This window comes from Athene noctua, chromosome 2, assembly GCF_965140245.1.
Source record: "Athene noctua chromosome 2, bAthNoc1.hap1.1, whole genome shotgun sequence".
Classification (NCBI taxonomy): Eukaryota; Metazoa; Chordata; class Aves; order Strigiformes; family Strigidae; genus Athene; species Athene noctua.
In genome coordinates this window covers 168,520,785-168,542,079 of record NC_134038.1, presented here as the reverse complement: position 1 = coordinate 168,542,079, position 21,295 = coordinate 168,520,785, and positions in this window count along the sequence as shown.

The window sequence follows — 21,295 nt, the reverse complement described above, 5'->3', positions numbered from 1 at the left end:
ACAGTGAAAAAGTGTTTCCTGATACTCAGATGGAACCTCTTGCATTTCAGTTTGTGCCCATAGCCTCCGGTCCTTTCACTGAGCACCACTGAAAAGAGTCTGGCTCTGTCCTCTTTGCACCTTCCCTTCAGGTATTTGAATACATTAATAAGATCACCCTTGAGCCTTTTGTTCTCCAGGCTAAACAGTCCTATCTCTCTCAGCCTTTCCTCATGGGAGAGATGCTCCAGTCCCTTAATCACCTTCATGACCCTGCACAGGGCTCTCTCCAGTATATCCATGTTTCTCTTGTCTGGAGGAGCTCAGAACTGGACAAAGTAATCCAGTTCTCATTCCATTGCTCAGCCTTGACCTCACATATCCTCAGGTGAGAATGAAGACTTACACATGAAGACAGGCTTTCTCTCAAAAAAGAAACAACATTGAGATACTAAGGGTTGGTAAGCTCAAGCTGGAGCACTAGCTACTCATCATGAAGAGCCATCCTCGATCCATTCTGCTGAAGAAGTGCCTTTTGGGAGAGAAAGATCCCAGAAGTTTTTGGACCATGAAAGGCTATTTTAGGCAGCACGATGATGCTTCCTCTTTATGGTTAGGGGTCATCTTGCCAGGAATCAGTTTCTTCTCCAACATGCATCTTTCATACTGTGAGCAGGGCTGGAAACTTGTGACCATTTCAACTGAAAAGGTGAAGACTGTCTGGCATCATTCTTGTTTTCTTATACCCTTCTCCTGGGAGCAGATGACATTGCTCCCACGTATCCTTCATGAGCTATTTAGCCTCTGTGTAAGTGTATATAAACCAGGTGATTGGTACAACTAAGGCCACACTAGCAGTTTATCAGAGGAAAGAAATTGCCTCTTTCCACTGCAATTCTCTAACTTTGAACACATGCTTTCAGGAGAAGATTAATTTCTCCTTTAAAGATCTGGATGCATTGAGTAGGTCTCTGTTGACTGGAATGAAAAGCCAAGATGATGAGCCTGAACATAGAGCACCTCAGTTCTTCAGATGAATTCCACTCCAAAGGCTTAGGTAAGGTGAAGAGTGTGTATCTTCTTTAAAAGGCCAACTGTGTACAAATGAAATTTTTCTCCATGAGAACTCAACAGAAGTACTCATGTCTGAAAGTAGCTATACGCGTTGAATAGCTGCAAAAGCAGCCTTTAGGCAGTAATTTCTAAGTCTTGTAAAATAATGGGTAAATGGGCTAATTTCAGCCTCTTTGTGGAACTGCTGTGTGCCGGGCCATCTGGTTTTAATTTCTTCATTTACTAAGAAACCATCATGGTCCAAACAAATTACAGAAAATGCTGAAACCAATTCAGAGCCTTTTGGCATTATGCTTTTTCTGTATAAATCCTGTTAAAGTTTATTTCATAAAAGATCCTTTTTTTTTTTTTTTTCCCAGTTCTTATAGTGCTTTTGAAATATTTAAACAAGAGTATGCAAAAATGTGCGATACTTTCTAGATTTTATACTACTCTGATTATGGAAGCGTGTAGTAACTTCTGGAGCACAAGGCAATGCTACTATTACTCACACAATGAAAATAATCATTAACTGGGGTGTCAGTGGCGAGTAGTACCACATCTTCAGAGATCAAAAATGTTCACACCCCCAGCTATGCGAAGTAACAGAAAACTAAAAACCAATGATCCTTTGAGATCAATGTGAAGGTAAAGATCTTGAGCTGGGTAGAAAATTAAAAAATGAGGTGTCCTATTGAAATGAAAGATCTTAGGTCACAGCAAAAAATGACATGTTCAAAGACTACTGTTCATTTTAGAGATTAAAAATCTGACAGTGAAGCAAAAAATACTTTAAAAATTGTAAAATTTATATGCAAATTTCTTGAAAGTCTATGTTAATGGAAAGTGGTTTGAGGGACTGCTCAAAATAATTCAGTGATTTTTTTTGTTGTTAAGGTTATTTTTTCCAAAATTACTTTCATGTGATGATGCTCTGATCCTAACATGTAGCTCATTCATAGCTGAGTGAAATCCTGCCGAGTAACAGAATATTTAATCAGATTTTGTTATAAATGAATAATAGGATGATACACTAATACTAATCACATAATATGTGGTCCCTACAGAAGTAAGAGACTCATTAGTGTTGAAGCAGGTAGTAAGAGAGAATCTTCTCCTTGAAAGCTTATAGTCTAAACAGCCAAAGTGGGAAGGGAAATAGGGAGAAAGAGAAGGGAAGTATCGTCACTCCTGAAAACATAACAAAGACAAGAAATGTTCCTCCAGCTTTTCAGAGTTTGGTTCATGCAAACTGCCCATTTTGCCAGACTGACTGCCAGATGTAGTGTCCTTAAAATGCATCTCTTTATTATGGCCATGCTTGGATTTGTAAAGGAAGAGACACGGTTTCTCACCCAGGATTTTCAGTGCCTTAGGAGGGGCAATAGATTGTGATGAAAGATTGGCCACTACAGTATGTTTCCCAGAAACAGATGTGGATTACTGCAGAGTTTAAGAATAGAGCCCTTCAGGAAATAAATTTAATAGGTTCAGATTTCCATGTTTTTATCTCTTAAATGTTTTAATTTAAATGTCATATACCACCAATATCTCCTGTCCACTCCAAAAATCATTAATTCTCTGCCAGTCATAGAATTTTGGTTTTAATATTTTTTATTATCACAAGTTTCAACTTTTAAAGTATTTTTCACTTTATAACTGTAAGTAAAAAGTAATTTCAAATCAAATAGGTTTCTTTGTTGTTGTTCTTTTCTTGTTGGAAAATATCGGGCAGTGTATTTGAAGAATTTCAGAAATGTAAAACTTGTGAAGATGCAGCTTTGGCAGGCTTGATGCTTTGTTTAGAACAATTTCCCTTTTGGCAAATCCACATTGCTTGTAAACCAAACTGACTGTTTGAATAACTTCCACATGGTTCTCATTAAAACTGCTCCAAATTACTTAGGACAACCAACCACTGTTTTCTTGTATTGACGTCAAGGAGACAACACTGGTTGAAGCACACACTATGTGGATCATCCCAACTTCTCACGGACAAAGCATGCCCTGGTTGTCTAAACACATGGCAAGATCTACTGATTAATAAGGTCACCTTCTGGAAAAAAGTACATGCCACATTTGAATTAGACAATCAATACTAAGACCTGAACAGCAAATGTGCTTTTGCAGAAAATTTACATGTGTATTTAATGCCCTCAGAGATCTGGTATCAAAGTCACTGCTTCAGACTTTCTGTGGAATTTGGTACAAGTCATCTAGATTCTCTTCCTGAGGACAGGTATCTCGGAAATTAGGAACCTGTCCAAAACTTTTACATATGCAAGGGCTGCATAAGTACTTCCATTAGAAATAAATCTAGTGTTATCAAATACAAACCTACTTAAGAAAACATGTGGGAGGTTTTGTTGGTTTTGGTTTTTGTTTTAAGATTTAGTAGCACATACATCAACTGAAAATGGCTTAATTCATTGCAGTTTTGTTCCAGTCTAAGCCTAAAACAAGCCCTACTGATCCATTCCTCAGGCTGCTGCTGTCCAAAAGTGGTGAACTATGGACCCTGTGGGATATGTTTGCCAGTAGCTAGGGAGAAAGGGCACAACATAGTTCCGATAATAGCAAATTACCCATATGCCTGATTACACAGACACAATCCTTGACATTCCTTATGCTGCCATTTACACTAATACCGAATTTTGCCACTAATGGTTTGAAAACTACCTCCACAAAAGGCAGCCCTAGTGAGCACCAGCAACAGTGGGGAAACAGGGTGTGTCCTATCAGACAGGGTGTGGCTTGGCAGTTTGCGCAGCAGTGTGCATGGGAGCGCAGGAGGAGCACAGGGGGAGCGCCTCTCTGAAGAGGAGCATCCCAGTGGCCGACTAGAGAGGTTTAAAGTTCGCATATCCCAGCAACGGGACACCATTCTGTGACTGCTTGCACAGGCCAAGGGTACTCATCCTACCTGATCCTCAAGGCAGGATGGTGGCTTCTTCTGAGAGCGAGGACAGCAGCTCTGGCTGAGGGGTCTGCACCATCTACCTCAGCGGTGGCCAATATCTCCACCCAGATGGAGCTGCTGAAAGGGAGAGGCTGCAGCGCAAACCTCAGACTGCAGGAAATGCCTAGACCTTTCTCCTGGGCAGGGACACGCAGCAGACCTGCATGAAAAAGGTGGAGGACCTCCTGCAGCCAGTGGTGAGAGGCTGTGTAGCATCAGGGAAGCTGAGAAGGAGTTAGATAAGTGGTTCCAAGTGCAGTCTGCAATGGACCCACAGCCCATGGCCACACAGTCAAAAACTCTCCCACCAACACATGCAAAAGGGAGAGGGCCCAATAATGCAGAAGAATGGAAGCTTGCAAAGTTAAGACCTGCAGGAGGAAGAGACTTACCTCAAAGCCTGATGGAGACCTCACAGCAGCCTTCCAGTACTTAAAGGGGACCTACAGGAAAGATAGGGAGGGACTCTTTATCAGGGAGTATAGTGACAAGATGAGGGGCAATGGCTTTAACTGAAAGAGGGCAGATTTAGATTTGATGTAAGGAAGTTATTCTTTCCTGTGAGGGTGGTGAGACACAGGAACAGGTTGCCCAGAGCAGCTGTGGCTGCCCCCTTCCTGGAAGGGTTCAAGGCCAGGTTGGACAGGGCTTTGCAAGCTGGTCTAGCGGAAGGTGTCCCTGCCCATGTCAAGGGGGTTGGAACTAGATGGTATTTAAAGTCCTTTTCAACCCAAACAATTCTATGATTCTATGAAAAAGAAATTAGAAAAAAAAGGTAAGATTGATGGACTGAGACTAGCAATCCTTGTTGCTTCTCTGTGGTAAACCATGTTCTAGTTGTTCTTTCATATTCTTTCTCACAGCATGGCAGTCTGCCAAATTAGGGGCTATTAGCCCAAATAGTTGCTCTGCTCTCACTTACTTACTGTCAGATGAGATAGGGAGAAATTACATGGAATCTCTAAGGAGATTCATCTATGTCAGGGGTTCTCAACCTTTCCTTCACCGTGGACCCCTTTAAATACCTTTTGTGGCTACGGACCACCAGGACTTACTTAAAGATTCAAAACACTAGACTGCTTTGAGGAGTGGTGCTGGGACTGGGAGAGCACGTTCACACTTGTTACCGGAGGCCAGCCCTGAGGAGCCCAACAACAGAGGGACTTGCTGGTGAATCTGAGGGCTGAGAGGAGAGTGACCCAGCAAAGGTGAGGGTGCTGCTACGTCTCATGTGCATCAGGGCAGGCGGGGTGGGTGCAGGGGGGCGGTGGTGCTTGAGTGTGAGAGGAGCATTGAGGGGAGGGGGCAGTGTGAAAAGGAGATGCAGCGCTTGCAGCAGGCCAGACCAAATATTTCTGGGCTGGACGTTCCCCACCCTTGCTTAAGCCTTTGTGGACCCCCTGTGATGACATCACGGCCCCCCAGGTGTCTGTGGATCTCAATTTGAGAACCACTGGTCTACATCATAGACTTCTGTGCTACACGATCTGAGACCTCTACAACATGATACAATGATTAGTTGAACAAATGTTAAACAAATAGGTTTTGGTAACATTTTCTGGAGGAAATAGTCTCTCTGGTCTTGTACTTGTACTGGTGTGGCCTGATGGATGACCTTGCCTTAGGAGTAGAAATTAAAGCAACTAGTAAGGTGCATCGCATTCACCAGTGGTGACATAGTATCAGTGTGAGAGTGTCACTGTATAGCCTTTTATTTAGCCTTTTTTTTTTTTTATAGGCACTTCTGTAAGTTTCACAAAGAGGCCCAACTATCCTTTAAAGTCCAAGTAAGAATTTAAATTGTTCATTAGATTTATAAGTATAATCATAGATTGATAGTATAACATAGTTTGGAATGGACCTCTGGAGATTACCTGGTCCAGTGCTCTGCTCAAAGCAGGACCAGCTTAGATCAGACTGTTCAGGAGCACATCCAATTCATTTCCGAGTATCTCCAAGGAAGAAAATTCCACACCTGCTCTGTTTCTCAGTCCTCTGAAGTGGCTGCATAGCGGAAACTTTTTTCCAAATATAGCAATACTTCTCCTTCATCACAGCTTCCACATGATGCCTTTCATCTTGTCACTGTGGTCCTCTGAGTAGATCCTGCCTCTGTATTCTTCATGCCCCTCACCATTTCCTGGATTCATTAGAATAAGATACACATGCAGAAAGAGAGAGTATGTCCTTGAAAGCACGAGTGGTTATCACTGAAAGAGTTCACTATTCTGAATTTCCTTATCTGAATAGTTTCTTTCTTCAGCTAGGCAATACAGTAAAAGCAGCTTTAATCCTATGACTAAGCATCCATTCAGTTTTGCCAATTAAAAAAAAAAATTATTTAAAAAAAGAAAACACTTTGACACGGACTTAAGTATTCCAGAGATAAAAAGGAGGAGGAAAAAGGAATTAATTTGTTTTGCCTTAGGAGCTCCGGCCTGGAGCATAGGCATGGGCTGTACCTCATCTCAAGTGTTCAGCATCAGGACACACCTTGGACTGTAATTTTCTCACATATCTTTCTTCTTCAAAGCAACACAACTTTTTTAATCCATGAGGGTTCCAGGTGAGTCTTTTTAGGAAACCAGTGTTTTGATGACTAGAAATTTTCTTCTCGGTGGAAGTTAATGTTCATGTGTTTTACTGTCATTTCTCCCTCTGGCCAGAGCAGTCTTCTCTTTCCCAGTAGAACACCTTGCGATGTTCAGGACTGCCAGACTGCCTCCTGCCTGCCTTCCATTCCCTTAATAAACAAGCCATATCCTTTTGCCATATTTTTATTCTTTAAAATTTCTCCCTGATCACATTTTCAAGCTTTTCATTGTATCAAGAAGAGGTAAAAATGGTTTGATTTCTTTTTTTCTTTTCTTTTGTATTTTCTTTCACTTTTTCTACTGTAAACTGGGAACCATGAAACTGAAGATCTGCTGAGATTTATTCATTTTCAGCTGCTAAGACATTTTTTAAAACAGTCACCAAATATTAAGAGAAAAGAATGCAACATCAGCAAAAATCTGACATGATAGGGACTGGCTGTGATATTAAAGAGCTACAGGATGCAAACAATGAAATTTTTTTTTCTCTCTTATGTCATATTAATAAAATATTTTTTTATATTAATTGCATGAATTAATTCAGGTTCATTCTACTAGCATAGGCTGCCTATTTAATTTCCAGGCCTTGATAGCAGTATAGACAGATAATCACATATCTTAGTCCAAAGCCAATGGAAGCCTTTGGGAGGAAAAAAAAAAAAAAAAAAAAAAGTAGGCAATTCTGTTCGGAATGCAAACTTTTTAATTTAATTGGTCTTCTTCCTGTGAGAGCTGGGTCCTTGTTTCATATATAGGTTGCATTTTTCCAATAAAGCTGTTCACTTCATAGGTTGTCATACACAGGAATGTGCTACATTCCAGTTTTGCTGGAATACCAGAGCAGTATTTGCTGATCATATTTGTTTTTAATGAGAGGAAGCCTGTACCAGTTATACCAGAACTATAAATCCAAATGTGACAAAAATATAATTGTCAAAATCTTGACTGTGTTTCAGAATCTAAATGTGCCTCTCTCTCACATGCCTTGGGAAGTCTATAGATCTACTGTTACAAGAGACAGATCGATCAGTTTGCTGAAGAAACAGGTAGATATTGAATTGAGATTAAATCAATAGGACTAACAGGAGGGACTATATATCCAGAAGACTGTATATAAAATTGATGGACTTCATGTCAGGTTCCCAATCCTTGTTCTAAAGTTTTGGGAAGCTTGCAAGCAAATTTGCAATAGTCTTGAAAAACTCCTCCATTTGTTTTGTGACAGCATGGGGAACAAAAACTTTGACTACACCACAACATAGTGTAAGATTTTCTAAAATGCATATTTTGCAAATCTTTTAAACTGTACTTATGTACTGTTTGAAATAGTAGTGATTTTGGCTAACCTAAAGAAAACTGAGAATACACTGGCACATACGTGTCAATGAACATATGTAGGCATATATTGGTTAACATCTTATAAAGTGTTTTGCAAGCGTGCAGGAGAGAACTCACAATTTTTCATTTTGTAGGCTAGCCTATTTCCTCTTAGCTGGCAGATACACACACACAAAACTCTGCAAATCCTCTGCACAAAGCCACAAACTGAAATTGTTCGCTGCATCCTTGACCATGTTGCTGACACATGACTTTTCAATACATTTTAATCTAAAGTGTTAACTGTGTGTGAAAGACGACTTGAAAAACAGGTCCTGAAAGAAACAGGCCTTTGAGAAACAAAGACTGAGAAAAACAGCCTGAGAAAGAGATAAAGGATAACAGGGAAATGGAGGCCCTCTGAGCTAAGGAATGCCTCAAACACAAGTAATGAAACTATCATCACAGGGTGGATAGTGAAGAGGGTAAATTGAAGTTGATAAGACTGCCTGAATAACACAGGATGCAGCTGGAGGGGGGAGTTTTGTGGAGACAGGACAGCCCTGATCTGGGGCACCTGGGCAAGTTTCAAGGGCCATCTGTCTGGTGAAAGTCCTTTGCTTCATTATTCACAAAATGCATATTAAAGTTAACACTCCTGAATATGCTAACGAAGATCAACAAGATCATTCTAATGACATCATCCCATGAAACACCTTACCCTTCCCCGTACATGGGATATGTAGGTATGTGAGTCAACCTAGGGGACGGACCCAAAGGAAGTGGGTATAAACAGGGCAGGGGAGGGGTTCGGAGAGTGAAGTGAAGTGAAGTGAAGTGAAGTGAAGTGAAGTGAAGTGAAGTGAAGTGAAGTGAAGTGAAGTGAAGTGAAGTGAAGTGAAGTGAAGTGAAGATGGCTGCCTCCTTGAACCCGCGCTGGTGGGATCGACACAGGAACCCAGACCGGTGATCTCCATTTCTCTATTCTATCTCCCTCCTTTCCTTTTTCCCCTTTTCCTTCACTACCATTAAGCAATGCAAGGCATACTGTATTGCTTGCCATAACTCATTATATACTTAACCAATTATCATATATCCAATTAGTACATTGTGGGAAGTTAATGAACGTCTGGATGTTGAGACTTGTCTCACTGTTGTTCACTCTGTTGGGGATTTATGAATCTAAGCCACTTGCCTCCCTCATCTGAGCGGGACATGACAACATGATGAGAAATAAATATGAGAAACAAAAGATAAAACCGTGGTTGAATTTTCCCTTCCTTAATTTGGTATCTGTTTTTCCTTGCTCTGCATCTAACTGTTCATTTTATGCTTTCTGTGTTGTTATTTTGTCCATAAAGGACATGTTCTCCCATTAAAAAGGCTGAATTGCATTTTCTCCTCCTAGGAAAGATAGCCTTACCTGACTACTCATGCTTTCATATTTTAAATAATGGAGTAGGAACACTTTCTTTTCTTCCTTGTTCTGCTCCATCCTATGTGTTGCTTTCTTTGCACGATTGTTTGGTTTTTTGTGGATTTAAGAGCCATTCTGATGGAATATCATCTTATTTCTTTCCAAAAAGCATGTTAGCATCCTGTACATGATGACACTTTGCCCAGGCTTGCGTTTCAAAGTTTAACCTAGGCTAAACTTAAAAATGGTTTTGTTTTTTATTTCTCCACAAGGACCACAGAGGAAGTCTGTGTTGGATTTGGGGTGTGGTGGAGTTTTGATAGTGGGGGAGGGGGCTACATGGGTGGCTCTGAAGGGAAGCTGCTACAAGTATACTTGAAATTGCTAATGTACGGGGACCTGTAAAATAAGACATTTAGTTTTACTAGCTTTTATATTCCTGTATTTTACTGTAATGTATATAATTTCATTTATACTTTTTATTAACTACCCTATGTAGTCGTTACCCAGTTACCCACTTATAAGATGTTTTAAAACCTTTAACTCCTTGCCTAGCAAAGATAAGACAGATCTTGGATTGTCTGTAGAAAAACTCCCTGAGTAAATCCCCAATAGCTGAAGAAAACAAGGGCATAAGAAGACGCCAGTGTCAAGATAAGTGACTGAAAGCTGGAACAAACAGGAGCTGAAGGATGGGTGAAGTAACTCTATGACCATATTTGGACTCTAGAAACTTAAACTTCACTAACGGATAGTGTGAGAAAGGCTATGAGGACCCCTAAGGAGGGGAGAAGACCCTCACTCTATTTTTACTATGCATGCTCATGTCACCGAAAACCGGGATAAAAACTTACAGAATAGATTCTCCTACTGCTCTTGGTATTGGTAAACAGGCTGTAATCTGCATGACATTTTGTAAATTGGCAAATCCCTTAATCAATCCTAACATCAAATTTTCCTTGAGCTTTTCTTTGGGTATGTCAATCATTTGTTCTGTTTCTAATTGTCTTTTCTTCCTAGCAATCAGGCTACTCAATCCTTCAACCAGTACCCCTTTCCAGAGTAAAATCCAAAGAATAATTAAAAACTGATATAAAAAATTAGACAAGTTTCAGTCAGTTCTAAAGTTTTTGGGTCACGGCTAATAAACTTCCATGGAGTAGGTGCCTTTTTCACCCAAGTATAGTGTATCCAAGCATCTGCTTCTGCAATCTTAATAGCCGTGAGGGTGATTAACAGTATCTGGAAAGGTCCCTTCCAGTGTTCCTGCAAAGGTTCAGAAGTCCACGTTTTCACATAGACATAATCTCCTGGTTGAAAGTCATGCACTGGAGTTTCCAGGGATAATGGTCTATTCCACACCACTGCACTCCGAATCGCAGTCAATGTTTTTCCTAAAGAGAGCAAATAGTTATACACATCCTGTTTTCCTTTCACATGCATGTTTGGATTTGGTTCTGGGGACTCATAAGGTTTTCCATGCAGTAATTCATAAGGACTGACTGAGGTTCCACTCTTTGGTTGTACTCTGATTCGTAATAATGCCAATGGAAGTGCTTGAGGCCAGTTTAAATTTGTCTCTTGACAGATTTTACTTATTTGCCTTTTTAAGGTTTAATTCATTCTTTCTACTTTCCTACTGGATTGTGGCCTCCATGGAGTATGTAAATTCCAAGTGATACCCAGAATTTTGCTAACATTTTGCTAACATTTAAAAGCTTCTGGCCATCCTGTAAAAGTATCAACCCCCACCAGGATGTACTGGTACCCATTTTGCCTAGGTAATTCTGAAAAATCCAGTTGCCAATAATCTCCAGGTTCTTTACCAGATTTTAACCTACCCATTTGGATTCTTTTCTTCATCACTGGATTATTTTTCAAACATACTTCACATTTTGCAGTTATTAATTTAGCCATGTCTATCATTTTAACAGATATAACTTGTTTTTGTAAAGAAGTTACTAAAGCTTCTGCTCCCCAATGACATTCTTGATGTTTTGTTTGCATTATTTCTCTCATTAACAAAGGTGGAACTACTACTCGTCTATGAGGGGTTACTGTTTTGGAGGAAATTAATGCCATTTGGAATACTCGTTTCTTTGTTGTTTTTCTTGCCGTTCAGTCAGCCAAATTATCTCCAGCAATTTCTTTTGTGTTCCCAATTTCATGTGCTTTACAGTGCATGATGGCTACCTGATCTGGTTTTTGAACTCCTTGTAATAAATGTAAAATTTCACTTTGATGTTTAATATTTGATCCCTGAGAGGACAATAATCCCCTTTCTTTTCACAAAGCTCCATGGACATGTACCACCCCAAAAGCATACTTTGTGTCTGTCCAAATATTTACTTTCTTCTTTTCACTTAGTTCTAAGGTTTGAATCAAGGCAATGAGTTCTGCTTTCTGAGCTGATGTGGTACTCGTCAGTGCCTTTGCTTCTATAACGGTGGTGTCTGTTGTTAGCGCATATCCAGCGTATCGAACTCCTTGCTCCATAAAGCTGCTACCATCTGTATACAATTCCCATTCTGGTTGCTCCAATGGTGCATCCTTCAAATCTTCTCGACTGGAATAAACATACTCAATAGTAGCCAAGCAATCATATCCCAATTGTCCTTCTTCCTGTGTGGAACCTAAAAACACTGCAGAATTTACCAGGTTAGTTGTTTTTAGACTCACGTCATCTTGTTCAGTCAATGCTACCTGGTACTTCACCATTCAGTTCAGAGATAGCCAATGTCCCCCCTTCTGTCCTAAAACAGTTATCACCATGTGTGGGACATAGACTGCTATTGTTCTTCCCAAAGTCAGTTTCCGAGCTTCCTGTATGAGCATCACTGTTGCAGCCACAGCTTGAAGGCCGTTTAGCCACCCTTTACCCACTGTGTTCAGATGTTTGGAGAAATATCCACCCAGCTGCTTCCAGCTTCCCATCTGCTGAGTCAGCATACCTAGCGCCAGGCGTTGCCTCTCATGGACAAACAACTGGAAGTCTTTGGGTAAGTCTGGAAGTCCTAAGGCAAGTGCAGACATTAAAGCATGTTTCAGCTCCGTGACAGCCCGTTGTTGCTGTGCACCCCATGTAAAAGGAGAGTTCTTTGGGGCCTCATATAGCAGTTTAGCTGTTAGACCATAACTTATGATCCAGAGGTGGCACCACCCTGTCATTCCCAAGAATGCTCTGAGTTCATGAATATTTTTCGGTTCAGGTATACCACAAATGGCTTCTTAGCAGTCTTTCCCTAATTGCCGCTGCCCTTTTGAAATCTCAAAGTCCAAATCTATCACAGTCTGACATGCTATTTGGGCTTTTTTTTTTTTTTTTTTTCCTGAGTACCTTGTACCCATTCAGTGCCAGAAAATTAAAAAAGATCTATTGTTACCTGTGTGCAGGTAAATCTATCTTTTGTAGCAATCAGTGTGTCATCTACATATTGTAAAAATAAATATCCAGGTTTTGGTTTGTCCTGTTTCCAAGTTTCAAGCTCCTTTGCCAGCTGATTTCCAAAAATTGTTGGGCTGTTTTTAAATCCTTGGGGTAATCTTGTCCATGTCAACTGCACCTTTTGTCCAGTTTGTGGATTTTCCCATTCAAAACCAAACAATTTTCTGCTTTCCTTCTCCAAAGGTATACAAAAGAAAGCATCTTTTAAATCAAGCACAGTTAAACCACTGATGAGTCTCCTTTAACGCTGTTAACAATGTATAAGGATTCGCCACCACAGGATATATGTCCTTGACTATTTGATCCACTGCTTTCAAGTCTTGCACTAACCTGTATTCACCCGAGGGTTTTCTGACTGGTAAAATAGGAGTATTACACTCAGATTCACATTCCTCTCAGATTTTATACTTCAAAAATTTATCAGTCAGTTTCTTTCTTATATCTGGTGCCAATTGTCCCATAAAAATCAAAGCCAATTGTATCTGAGCCGCCTCGGTTTCCACTCTCAAATCAGTGTATTTTCTGGCAGCTTCTTTCAGTCTTTCCAGAAACGCTGAGGGAGATTCATTCTTATCTTGTCTCACCTTGTATAATTTAGACCAGTCTAGGGATTTAGGCATGGCATGTTTAACCCCATATAAAATCCATTTCTGATACCGACTCAGTCTCTCCCTGTGCTCCACATTATTTGGGTCCCACTGCGGATCCCCAGACAGAAAATTTTGCTCTAATGTTCCACCTGTTGTTCCACTCAAAGCAGCCACTTCTGCTTGTGCTCTGCCAGTTTTTAATACCATCTGGGTTTTTTTTTTTCTGTATCATCTAACAAATTATCTAAAATCACCTGTAAATCACTCCAATCAGGATTCTGTGTTCTGATTATAGAATCTACTACTCTGCCTACTCTCTCAGGATCCTCTCTATACACTCCTGCTGCCTGCTTCCAAGCCATCAAATCCGTCACTGAAAAAGGCACTTTGACATACACCGGCCCATCATTGCCAACTCCCTGCCGCAGGGGAGCTATAGTTTGTACCTGCTGCCGAGTTCTTCGAGAAACAGGGGTATGAATTACAGCCTCAGACGGTACCTCCTCCACATCCCCTATTCCACTGCTTTCAGGTTCCTCCACCTGTTCTCTATATTCTCTCCCCTGATGCCTTTCTCCCCGCAGAGGGGATATATCTAATTCCGGCCCTTCATCCTTTTCAGCAGAAGCAATTCTTTTCTTTAAACAATCTTTTCCAAGCTCATATGTTGAACATGTTGAACATGAATATGTTGAACAATACTTTTTCACCTTTTTATCATCAAAAGTTATAGCCATTACTAAATTATCCCTACTAATCAACTTACATTCCTTCTGCCAATCCTTCCTTTGTCTTAAATAGAAAAATACATCAACATATGGCACTTCACTCCATTTCCTTTCTCTTCTACAAAACAGCATTAACTGCAAAATGGTATTATAATTCAGTGTCCCATTCATGGGCCATTTTCCCCGATCATCTAAAGTATACAGAGGCCACCAGTGATTACAATATTCAATCATCTGACTCTTTCGCAAATCATCATGCAAATCTCCCCAATGTGCTAACAAACATCCTGACAGAGAAGTTTTCAGAACTTTGTCATTTACAGCCAGATTACTCATACTTTTACTTTTAAACAAATGAGTCAGCTCAGATGCCATGGTTCATTTACTTTGTAACACAATATATAATCACTCAGGCTTTTCACTTCATTCTTCTCCGGCTGCACCCCTCGCGGGATAACAGAACCGCGGATCCGAACTCCGCACTCACTACGTGCTCAATTGCACGTCTCACACTTACAATCTCACTCACACCTTTCCACAATTATTACCTTTAATAACAGTATGTCACACAAAATTACACAATTCTTAATTCTTACACAGTACTCCACTGAGAAAATAATTCCACAATATAACACATGAAAAACTTCTAACTTCTCTTTAGAGGCACTACCTTTGAGAACTCTCTAGCACATAGGTTCTCTTGTTTCCCAATTCCACAATTGTCCGACCCTGCAATAGCTTTAGCTTATGTCTTACAGGCAGACACTTCGGCTTCCAATGCACGAGGATCCTCTAGCCCAACCCTGCGCAGCTTTTGCCGCGTCTGACAGGCAGGCTTATACAGTGGGACTCCAACCCACCGAGTGGGACTCTAACCCACTTTCCACGGGTGGGACTCTAACCCACTCATAGTGGTGGGACTCTAACCCACTTATCCCAATACAAAAGAGAAGCGTCTTACCAAAATCCAGGGGACGTCGCGAAGAGCCTTATGGATCGGGGATCGATGGGTATCCCTGAGAACCCCTCAGTGCCGGCTGGAACTGATCAGGTCCCCAACTCCTCCAGTCTCTCTCAGTGAGGTCCCATCTGGGTCACCAGAAACTGTCACTGAAAACTGAGATAAAAACTTATCGACACCAATGTGATGTAGATAAGCAGACACTTCTTTACTGACGGCCGGGTGTGCAGGGGAGTCGTCTCACGAACAAAGCACACCAAGCATCAAAATCATACATCTTATATAGAACTTACTGATGCATATTCATTAAGTATCATGCATAAACATACAATTTCTTGGAAATCATCAACATACTCTCCTCCTATTTCTGATTATGCACACTGAAAGCTAGAAATGTCTAGAAACAGGTAGGTGGTCCATGAGTCGGTGGTCGCGGTCTCCCCCTGCCGGAATTAACTTCTGCTTAAGTTCACGGTTTCTTGGCTGGTACTTGCAAGCTGTTACAGTTGGTTTTCCTCAGTTCCCATTAATCCTAGACCTTGACAGCCACACGCATTCTTCTAGTTCTATGTATGCCTCATAAATCAGTTTATAAATCAAATTGTGTTTGTTACCTAGGTTCCAAACACTCCTACTAGTTAATATTGACCAATCCCATTGGCCTTGGTACAGGGCTATAAGGGGATTTTAGAGTAGCATTCGGTTGCTGGTATAAAGTGCAATAAATGTGAACAAATAATTTCTGCTAAAATACCTCTTAATTCTATACACATATTAAAATCAAACGTATCTTAATTTCAGTTGATAGCAAAATCAGTAACACTCAGACTATGTAAATGAATTCTAAGAACCCATTAGCATAAGACTGCATTTTCTAAGAAATCTAATGCATATGTATGCTTTTTGTGTATATTAGTCAGAGAGTTTTGTTAGTAAGCGTGGCACTTGTGGTGGAGGGTTCCCCAGTGCTGCCCAGTGCTGCCCAGTACTACAGAAGAGAATACCTGCGTAACAGTTATACTCAATTCTGACTGTTGAGTGAACCTCTTTGTTTCAGCTCCTGTGAGAAGCTGCTAGAAGCTCCTCTGGCTCTAAGTCAGACCTGCAACGGTGTTTGCACCTCTGTGATAATATATTTAAGAGAGGAAGACACTGCTGAGCAAGGGGGACCAGAGAGATGAGTGAGATGTAAGGGAGATACGTACCTCTGCAGATACCAGTGAAAGAAAGGGGAGGGGAGGTGTGCCAGAGCAGAGACTCCCCTGCAGCCCGTGGGGAGAGGACAGGCTGTCCCCTGCAGCCGTGGAGGTCACCAGTGGAGCAGATGCTACGTGCAGCCTGTGGAGGACCCCACGCCAGAGCAGGGGGCTGTGCCCGGAGAAGGCCGGGACTCTGAGGTGAGCCCACTCTGGGGCAGTCTGTTGCGGGAAGGGCTGTACCTCGCGGCAGGGACCCACCCTGGAGCAGTTCATGCAGAGCTGCAGCCCATGGGAAGGACTCATGTCGGAGAAGTTCATGGAGGACTGTCTGCCATGGAAGGGGCCCCACACCAGAGCAGGGTAAGAGTGCGAGGAGTCCTCCCCCTGAGGAGGAAGGAGTGGCAGAAACAAAGGATGATGAACTGACCGCAGGTCCCATCCCCTGCGTCACTGTGGTGGGAGGAGGTAGAGAAATTGGGAGCAAAGCTGAGCCTGGGAAGAGAGGAGGGGTGGGGGAAAGTGTTTTTAAGATGTAGTTGTATTTCTCACCGTCCTACTCTGATTCGATTGGCAAATTAGTAGTGGTGGTAGTGTTCAAAATAAATTGATGGGGTTGTTTTCCAAATCAAGTCTGTCTTTTTTCTTTGACCATAACTGGTGAGTCATCTCTCCCTATCCTTGCGTCGACACCTGAGCCTCTTGTTATATTTTCTCCTCCCCATCCCACCATGGGGAAGGAGTGCCTGAGCTGCTGTGTGCTTCTCAGTTGCCGGCTGGGCCTAAACTACGACAAAGTCAAAGCAAGCCTAGACCATGAAGGTTAGATGAAATGCATTTCCTTTCAAGAAAGTGTTTTTGAAACAGATCATGTCTTCAAGCAAAGTCATAAGTGAAAAAGATCTGAGATTAAATTTTAGAGATAAAAAATTTGGGGAAACAAATTCAGGGACAGAGAATATTGCTACAGCATGGATCATGAACAGTTTTAGAATTTTTTATTATACTAATTTTAACTGCCCTTTTTAACATATGTTATCAATTTCTGTTTCCATGATAATCTATTTTGGACATGGCATTGTGTTCAGTTTCCTTCTTGATATTGTTATAATTTTCTTTTTATATTAATTACTTTTTCCTCCCATTTTTCCCAAGAATGAACTGTTGCAGCTGGAGTAAATATTGAAAATTATGTGCCTAAAGGTAAAAAGAGCCATTCACATGTTCAGATTAGCTGGCATTAAACAGCAGCAAATGCTTCCTTGCAATCCTTGTGGCAAAGACAATAAAATGAGGAAATTACTGGGCATAAATAAAGCTGTAAATAAAATTACAGCTTAATCTAGACTTCTGAAAGAGTGATAAAGAAGGAAAGGGAAGGAAAGAACCAAGGAAATTCAGAGGGGAAAAAAAAAGAATGAAAGTATATGAAATTACATTATCAAGCCCCAAGCGCAATTGTCTTTTGAGACAGCTTTGAAAAGTGTATGTGGGAAAAAGCAAGAGAACAAAGAAAGAAACAGCAGAAGATATTCAAGGGGATGCTGAGGAGAGGATGCCTACTCCTTTCCTAATGTGTTTCCCATCTTGTTCATATGGAGTTTTACAGATAGCTTTTCACAACCCCCTTATTAGCTCCACAGTGAAACCTGCAAGGATCTGTCTGTGTAACTATTATAGCAAGAGCAAAGGATTCTGAGAACAATGACACAGCAACATGAACCACAAATATCTCCTGTTTATAAACTAAAAGCAGAAAGGGAGGTAAACCTCTCCAAAATGAGACCTCCAGTAAAGTCCAGCAAACAGAATCAGGAATCAAGAAATAGAAAACCCGGGTTATGGCCTTTTTTAAAGGCCTTATTTTGAGCAGTAGTGTATATTATTTATGGATCTTTTGCAATTAAACAACTAGATTTTAATGCAAATAATACCTCTGGGCACCCAGGACATTTCTTATTGCAGTATACTTATGTTTTACTCAACGTACAGTTAATCTATACAAGGATTCATAGGGTTTAAGTAAAAACTGAACATGTTCTTTTAGCACTGATGTATGCCAAAACGTCTTGCTATCATTTTTTTTTCTTCTCCGTCTTGATTTTTGTCTTGCTAAGTATTTTTTAATGAGAATAAAGCAGGCCAATGTCAGTGTAGCTTCAGGAATGTGCAGAAACAGCTGAAGGTTGGTGCTTTTGTGAAAAAGAAAGATGTTTGAAGATAAGACAGTAATAAATAAGACAAATGAGGCCTATTCTTGAAGATAACAGGAACAAGAATGGGACAAATTAAAACAAACCAGCCCAGACGCAACACAGCTGCACAACGCCTCCTAAACAGACCTTTGTGAGCATGCGTGAGCACTGAGGTCAACCATCAGACATGGTGAGGAAGACTACCAACGACCACCAGGGACCCCTCAAGACCACCACCCAAGTGCATGCGCAATTAGGATGCAGATATTGTAGTTAGTTCCATGAAATCTAATGCATATGTAACTCATTTCTCAAAAAAGTTATGAATATGTATAATCTCACTGTATATTAGCTGCCGCTTATAGATCTGGGGTGCGCCCACCTTTTGCAAAGTTATCCATGTGTACACCCGGTGCTGCAATAAAGAATGCCTGCTTTCTAAAACTCCAAAATGAGTCTTAGAGAGTTCCTCTGCTGGCTTTTACGGTAACACTGAGACCATCTCTCCTTTAGGGAAGTGAGCTTAATTTTGGTGGTCAGCTTGATCTAATTGATTCACTAACTAAGGTGAAAACATCACTTCTGAAATAAGTAATAAGATAAAACTATTAGGTATATTAATATTTCATTTTTTCCAGTTTAGGAAATTACAGTCTTTGATCACATCTTTCTTTTCCCATTACATTCTACCAGCATCGTTTATTTTTCCCTCATCTCTTTGTGGTATAGGCATGTTAGAGCTCCACAAACATGGTGTAAATCTGGAATAATTCTTGCTCATACTGATGTCAAAGGCAAAGTCCTGCTGAGATCACGTGACAGCCAAATTGCATCTTCTGCCACACTTCTAATCTCTTCAAGTTCTTTTACCTCCTTATGAACTGCTACAGCCACTGTTGGCCTCTGTGGGGAGTTCAGTGGAGCGTAACAGGAAAATCTGGTCTTACAGTAGAGACAGAGAAGATAGATAGGTTATTGCACTCGGGCTCAAGGAGACTTCAGGTGGATTCTCAGTGGTAGCCTGCAGTACAGAAACTTTGATTTCTATACATAGTTCATCACGCCTTTCTTTCATTTCTCTCTCTTCCTTCTCCTGATTACCTGTAACATGATCTTGCTCACTCAGAAGCTGTCTCTCACTGTGATCTGAGAGGTCCTGGGAATTTCTGTGATTTTTTTGCCTTAGAATACGATCAACGTCCTCATTGTGCAACGAGGTGCTCAGCTTTTTGAGGAAAATAGTCACCAATCCCAGAGAAAGGTTCTTTATAGATAAGTCTAAGGTTTGTAGCATAGATTAACAACTAATAGCTAAGGGTAGCTGCTCTTTCCATATCTGCTAAAGTCTCTTGCCTGTACCCACAATTTGTATAAACTGGTCTCAGCTATACCTAATGTGTGCACGTTCAGATCTAACACACCAAATGTGGTTTGAGCTACTCACATTTATACCTGTTCATGTTTTGTTGAAGCTTAAAATTAGAAGTGCATGTTCATTACATTTTTTTAATGTGAAAATACTGAAAATATGAAATACTTTTTTACACAAAAGGGCTTTTTTCCAAACTGTGCCATAACGGAAGCATTTCTGTACAGTATTCAGCACAAATATTTATTCTGCTTCAGTTTTCACACTTAATGGCAATCCCAGTTAACACCTCTGCTCACAAGGCTCTCATGACCTTCATTATTTCAAACTTCAGACCTCCTCATGTGTGAGGTTTGTGTATGTTTTATATTTGCCGAGAATTCATCTGCCCCAGCTGCCACACATTTTCTCTTCAACGCAAAACCCCTGATCAAGTACAAGCTGTGTAATGAGTTACTGTCTGTCAGCTGAACTATATTAACTAATGCCATGAATGCTCCTTGGGTGTTGACCTGCATGACTGCAGCCAGCAGTTGGAGCATTTCCATGTGTTGCCCCATTTCTGCCAGAGTCCATCACTGTTGCAGAGCTGTTGGGTAACATGTAAACAGATCAAAGCGAACAAAAAGCTGTATCAGACCTTGTGCTGGAGGAGATGAGGCATTCTGGTCTGGTGATGCTTCATGGGATTGGTGTTCCTCACCAACTGTGTGGAGAAAGCAGCTGAAAGTAGTAACATTTCAAATCGAATGCATTCAGCTATACTCACTCAGCTGATAGATGTAATGGAGCAGCTCATGCGTCCTTCCCCTGTAACCACAACAGAAGGTTTTATCTGACCTTACCTAGACATAATTTACGGGCTTTGGTTGCCCTGCTGTAAATTGACATTGAGATAGCACGGCAACAAAGGCCGTCGGAGACAAACTGGATAGAAGCAGAGCAGGGGAAAACACTCATTCTGTCTGCTGTGCCAACTGATTGCAAGGATTTTTTCATAAAGATTCAATTAAGATTTAGAGGGTTCACCTTTGGGGATGAGAGCTGCTCTCTAGAAAAGTGACTCCCCTCACCCCAGGAGCGTGTGCTTAGAAAGTACAGCATGATCATTTTTGAGACTTGTAATGGTACATACCCTGATGTGTGGAAAGATAATGTTGTCCTTAGGATCTAGGTAGAGAAGATTCTTTTACTTACCAGTACAATTTCATCATCTTAGAGGGAAAAGAGAATCAGAGACAACTCATTTTTTATTATGACCTAATTTTAGAAGATTGGCATTTTTTGGTATAATAAATACAGTTTTGGGGTATGATCACATTTTATAGCAATTTTAATCCACTTTCTAAAAGCATTTTCTGGCATTTTTGATTACTTACTGTAACTTGAATATCTCTTCTGGCTCTAGCTTTCTGGTTTCATGATGGAAAATAAGGAAAAAATATTTCATGGTATAGATCTTACAAGATTAGGGTATCTGCAATGGTGGTTT